This window comes from Ornithorhynchus anatinus, chromosome 1 (genome assembly GCF_004115215.2).
Source record: "Ornithorhynchus anatinus isolate Pmale09 chromosome 1, mOrnAna1.pri.v4, whole genome shotgun sequence".
Classification (NCBI taxonomy): domain Eukaryota; kingdom Metazoa; phylum Chordata; class Mammalia; order Monotremata; family Ornithorhynchidae; genus Ornithorhynchus; species Ornithorhynchus anatinus.
Window position 1 is genome coordinate 61,837,477 of NC_041728.1, and position 6,875 is coordinate 61,844,351.

Below are 6,875 nucleotides of genomic sequence, written 5' to 3' on the forward strand. Positions count from 1 at the left end.
CTTAGTACAGTGCTCTGCAAATAGTAAGTGCTCAATGAATACTATTGAATGAATGAATGAATAGTAAGCATTTACCAAATACCACAATTATTATTATTAATTTTACTATCCCAGCTCTGTTACATTGTACTCTCTCAAGCACTTAGTACAGTGCTCTGCACACAGTAAGCGCTCAATAAAAAGAGCTGCCTGATTGATTGATATACCAAATACTGTAGGCATGTGGCCCTCAACAGCTTCCTAAATACATTAAGTAGCTCTCCAGCCCAAATGATTGCCTACCCCGATCCAGTTGTTTGTGACAATAAGAATGACACTGCAAAATTGATCAGGACAATTATTTCAGTAGTCCATGGTAAAATGCCATGGGTTGAAGTAATCGCCAAGTACTCTGCATCACCATTGTAACAGGGAAAGAATGCATCATTCAATCTGACCGGCATTATGCAAATGTTCTGCTGGTTTAAATCTGTCATAATGAAAGTGTTGTGATAAATCTTAATGCTTCGTTTGTGCCTCAAGGTTTTAATGCATTTAGAACAAAAGTAATTTTGAATCTCCAAGCTAATTCATACGGAAGGATTCCAATCAGCCCTTCAAACAGCAGGCTAAAAGGTGGCCCATTGATACACAAATTATTTGTTTACTCAAAAATTGATTTTTTATTTAATCTATGGGTACAAGCATTATGACATTTTTGCTCATATGCATTTTTATCAACAAAATTAAAACAAAGGGTTGTGCAGACTAAATGTGGATTCAGACTTAAGTCAAGTACTGTTACCATAGTTATTGACTATGCAACAAATTTATGAATTTAATGGCATTAATTAAGCCTGATATTTAAAATCCTTCCTTTAATGTTACATTGTAATGTGGCCAGGCTCCTGGACTCTACCCAGGTCTTGATATAACGCCCTTTCATTTTACCCAATTTATTATTAGTTGAATGGCATACACTTTGTAAATCAGATTTCACTAGAGTAAATATTGACTTCTCTGTAATACTTCCTAGTGCTTTGGGGACATTGATGAAATGAACCCTAGAAATAACAGTAACAGATGCCAGTGGGAAGCCACAGTGTCAGTGAAATATGAGAAAAATAGAATTTTAAGTCCATGGACACTCCTGCAGAAAATAGTGGTCCAGGCCACCTCACATCTGCTGCCTGGCAGATGACTCTCTCCCTCACACACACACTCCCTCCCCCACATACACCTCAAGCTCCACCAGAAGTGAAATAAGCTCTCTGTTTAGGGAGTCAAGCATCCAGTGCCCCCAAAATGAGGAGAGGAGAGGAGAAGGAATAGAAGAGGAGAAGGAAGAGGAGAGGAGAGGAAGAGGAGAGAAGAGGAGAAGGAGAGGAGGAGAGGAGAAAGGAGAAGGAGAGGAGGAGGGGAGAAAGGAGAGGAGAAGGAGGGGAAGAGAGGAGAAGAGAAGGGGAGGTGAGGAGAAGAAAAGGAGAGGAGTAGAAAAGGAGAGGAGAGAAGAGGAGGAGAGGAGTCCCCAGTCTCTCCCTTCCAGCCACCTGACCCTTCCCCTCCCCCCCAGCACAGTTTCTCAACAGTTAAAGCACTTTCCAGTTGGTTTCAAAGCCCTAAGTAATCAGTGACCTGAAGGCAGTGCTCAGTAGTGCTCAAGTGAGTCTGTGATAGGGGCTGCTGCACAGACAGCTGCTATTCTCCGATCACATCTTGCTGCATTTCACTGAAAAACCCACTTGCAAACCCAGAGTAATAATAATAATTATGGTAAAGATAATAATGGTGGTATTTGTTAAGCGCCATTATGTGCCAGGCACTGTTCTAAGCACTGAGGTGGATACAAGCAAATCAGGTTGGACACTGACCTTGTCCCCCATAATAATAATTGTGGTATTTATTAAGTGCTTACTCTGTGCCAAGCATGTTCTAAGTGCTGGGGTAGATACAAGCTAATCAGGTTGGACACAATCTCGATCCTATGTTGGGCTTACAGTTTAAATCCCCATTTTATAGATGAGGTAACTGAGATCCAGAGAAGTGAAGTGACTTGCCCAAAGTCACACAGCAGACATGTGACAGAGCCAGGTTTAGAACCCACGTCCTCCGATTCCCAGGCCCATGCCCTTCCATTATACCATGCTGCTTCCCTAGATCATGTAGTGACTTGCCCAAGGTCACAGAGCAGATTAGTGGTGGAGCCGGGAGTAGAACCCAGGTCCTTCTGACTCCTAGTCCCATGCTCTTTCCACTAAGCCACACTGCTTCTCCAATAGCCTTCCTCTTCCTCCCACAACACCCACAATGCCTCAAGTAGGCAAATGCTTATGCTAATTAATATTCTTATTTGAAGAAGAAAGGGTAAGAAAAGAAATTTTGAATGATTTTGACTTGGTAGCTCTCTGCTAGTGAGCCCAGAGAAATCACTTCTCTTAGAATCCAAGGCTTACTTGGGGGGGGACGGCGCAAAGAGAGGGGGCATTGGGAGGAAAGGGAAGGTGAGGACTGGGATGGGCAGACAAGAGAGGGGGGAATTGTAGGGTCTTGGTGAGGTTGGCAAGATATACAACAGCAATTTCGAGGGTCTTGGTGAGGTTGGCGAGATAAACAACAGCAATCTAGATCAGTTACCACTTAATATATGACAACATAATCAGGTGATACCCAGAGAAGATGGATGTCCTACCATCACCTCAAACAACATCAGCTCAAACTTAACATGACCAAAACAGAGCTCCTTATCTTCCCACCCAAACCCTGTCCTCTGCCCGATTTTCCCATCATTGTAGATGGCACCACCATCCTTCCCATCTCATAAGCCCATAACCTTGGCATTATCCTTCACTCCTCTCTCTCATTCAACCCGCATATTCAATCTGTCACCAAATCCTGTTGGTTTTACCTTCACATGGCTATTCATTCATTCATTCATTCAATAGTATTTATTGAGCGCTTACTATGTGCAGAGCACTGTACTAAGCGGTTGGGATGAACAAGTCGGCAACAGATAGAGACAGTCCCTGCCGTTTGACGGGCTTACAGTCTAATCGGGGGAGACGGACAGACAAGAACGATGGCACTAAACAGCGTCGAGGGGAAGAACATCTCGTAAAAACAATGGCAACTAAATAGAATCGAGGCGATGTACAATTCATTAACAAAATAAATAGGGTAACAAAAATATATACAGTTGAGCGGACAAGTACAGTGCTGTGGGGATGGGAAGGGAGAGGTGGAGGAGCAGAGGGAAAAGGGGAAAATGAGGCTTTTTTCCTGCGGAGAGGTAAAGGGGGGATGGCAGAGGGAGTAGAGGGGGAAGAGGAGCTCAATCTGGGAACGCCTCTTGGAGGAGGTGATTTTTAAATAAGGTTTTGAAGAGGGAAAGAGAATCAGTTTGGCGGAGGTGAGGAGGGAGGGCGTTCCAGGACCGCGGGAGGACGTGACCCAGGGGTCAACGGCGGGATAGGCGAGACCGAGGGACGGTGAGGAGGTGGGCGGCAGAGGAGCGGAGCGTGCGGGGTGGGCGGTAGAAAGAGAGAAGGGAGGAGAGGTAGGAAGGGGCAAGGTGATGGAGAGCCTTGAAGCCTAGAGTGAGGAGTTTTTGTTAAATCCATCCTTTCCTCTCCATCCAAACCACTACCACGTTAGTACAACCACTCATCCTATCTCACCTAGATTACTGCATCAGCCTCCTTTCTGACTTCCCAACCTCCTGCCTCTCCCCACTCCAGTCCAGATTATCTTTCTACAGAAACGTTAAGGGTATGTCGCGCCTCCCCACCCCCAAAATCTCCAGTGTTTGTTTATCCACCTCTGTGTCAAACAAAAACTCCTAACCATTGGCTTTAAAGCTCTCCATCACCTTGCCCACTCCTACCTCACTTTCCTTCTCTCCTTCTGCAACCCAGTCTGCACACCTCGCTCCCCTGGTGCTAACCTTCTCACTGTGCTTCCATCTCGCCTGCATCGCTGCTGATCACTGGCCCACATCCTACCTCTGGCCTGGAACGCCCTCTCGCCTCAAATCCACCAATTACTCTCCCTGCCTTCAAAGACTTACTGAAGGCCCACCTCCCCGAAGAGGCCTTCCCAGACTAAGCCCCACTTTTCCTCATCTCCCACTCCCTTTTGTGTTACCCTGACTTGCTCCCTTTGCTCTTCCCCCCGCCCTGCACCTCTCAGCACTTACATATATATCTGAAATTTTATTTATCCCTCCTCTCAGTCCTGTGTACTCTCTCTCTATGAGATCACCTGCATTAGAAAAAAATTTTTTTTTTTCCTCAGCTACTTCCTTATGGTTCCCATTAGTTGAATGTTTACCTCAACTAGCTCCTGAGGGCACTGACCCAGGTTCAAGAGCAAAATAATAATTTCCTGATTTGGGACTATGCTAGGCTTATATTCACAATTAATCAATCCTATTTAATGAATGCTTACTGTGTGCTGACCACAGTACTAAGTGCTTGGGAGAGTAAATGTAACAGAGTTGATGGAAGTGCTCCTGCCCACGAGAAGCTTACAGTCTAAAGTGGGAAACAGAAAGGAATTCAAAGTTCTTTCTAACTTGATGAATAAAGCTAGCTAAGGGCCATTCCCTTGTCTACAGACAGAAGGACATGTAAGCCATCCCAGGGAGATATTTCACAGCTTCTACAGTAACCCATTTCAGTTTTCAGCTCTCATCATCATGAAATGTTTTCATACAGTTTATCCAATCTCTTTTGCTGAAGCCTGAATATATTTCCTTTGGAGCTGTCAATTTCCTCTGAATAATGGTTCTCCGCTAATTGAAGACCATTAGTATATCACTTCTCCGTCTTCCATTTCTTAGGCTAAATCATCTCAGCTCATTTAACCTTAGGTTATAGTTGCTGTTGTTCAACCCTTTCCTTTCCTCATCCTTGTCCTACTTATCCAACTCTGACCCTAGACTGTAAATTCTTTGTGGGCAGGTGTTGTGTCTGGTTATGTTATTTTGTTCATTCCCAAATGCTTACTACAGTTCTCTACCCGCAGTAAGCGCTCAAAAAGTACTACTGACTGACTGATCCCGAGTTACCTGCAGCCCTCTGTGAAGTTTTCTGTCCCCTGCTCGACAGTTGATCACACGAGGGGATGCAGGATGAGAACAATAATAATAATTGTATTTGTTGAGAGCTTACTATGTACCAAGTACTGTACTAAGGGCTAGGGTGGATACAAGCAAATCGGGTTGTACACAGTTCTTGTCCCATGTGGGGCTCATAGTCTCAATTCCCATTTTACAGATGACGGAACTGAGGCCCAGAGAAGTGAAGTAACTTGCCCAAGATCACACAGCAGGCAATTGGCAGAACCAGGACTAGAACACATGACTTCCTGACTCCCAGGCCCGTGCTCTATCCACTACACCATGCATTAGAGAAGCCTCCCCCAGCATTGCTGGTAGATCAGCTCCTTGTTAAATGCTTACTATGTGTGTCTAACACTGTTTTAATTATTGGGGTAGATACAAGTGAATTGATTTGGACTTAGTCCCTGTCCTGCATGGGGCTTACGGTCCAGGTAGGAGAGTGAACAGGAAAATTGAGGCCCAGAGGTGTTAAGTGGCTTTCCCCAGGTCACACAGCAAGCATTTGGCAGAGCCAGGATTAGAACCCAGATCTTCTGACTCCCAGACCAGTGCTCTTTCCACCAGGCCGAGGTGCTTCTCAATGGTACCAATATAAAACCTTAAGCTGTGCAAGGGAAAGCATTTCAAATAGCCATCACGTTCCCCAAGGATGCTCAATGAACACTGATTCACTGTTTGACTCAAGCAGTAGGTTATTTTGCTAGGAAACTTGCAGTGCAGTAAAAAAAGCAACAGATGGAGCTATAACTGTAAATAAATACAAGGAGGTTAAAAAAATGATCAAAGAGAAAGTGAATACTTTTATATTTTATAAAATATATATTATTTTATATTTTGCTATTAAAACCTCTCATTCACACTATGCAAAGTGTAGTGCAAGACAGCTTTTTACAAAAGAATCGGTTAATTCTTACTTCTTCCCTCTTTAAATAGATGTCAATACAACTAGAAGCAAAAATTTAAAATAAAGCCCTTTGATTCTATCTGTCCTTGCTTGAAAACTTGCCATCATTCCAGAAACAATCTTTAGCTCCTAACTTCAATATAGTCACCCATCATCTTCTTTAAGAAAAATGGAAAATGAAGAGAATGAAGAAAAAACGAAAACAAGCACAGAGTTACCTAAGCAACTCTGCCACTTGTCCACTGGGTGACCTTGGGCAAGCAACTTAACTTCTCAGTGCCTCAGTTACCTCATCTGTAAAATGTGGATGAAGTCTGTGAACCCCTTGTGGAACATGGACTATTTCCAGCTTGATTACCTGGTACCTACCCCAGCGCTTAGAACAGTGCCTGGCACATAGTAACTCCTTAACAAAATACCATATAAACAGAAAAAAACCCTCTTCAGGTGGTACCTGTACAACCCTGCTCAGTCTGAATTCAATTGCTCTTGGAAAAGAGGCTCTCATGTGCTGAATCTCTTCTCATTCTAGATTAATATTTTTCCTTAATCCGTAGTGTTCACTGAGCATGCACTCTATGCAAAACACCATACCAAGCCTTTGGAAGAGATCAGTAGAGGTAAAATACACAATCCCTGCCCTCAAGGAGCTATTCAGATCTCACTGGCAATTTCATAAACTTCTGGTTTTCAGCATAGCTTCTATTTTCATGCAGTTCACTGATAGCTGGGAGTCATTTCTTCTTTTCAAATTTAATTTCTCTTTAGCCTGTATTAGTGGGAAACCCTGAGCCTCATACTTCAAAAACTCCAGGGTGGCCTATTTCAGTTGTTAGGATTTCAATTTCATCTGAGATTTCTGATCCATTTGAA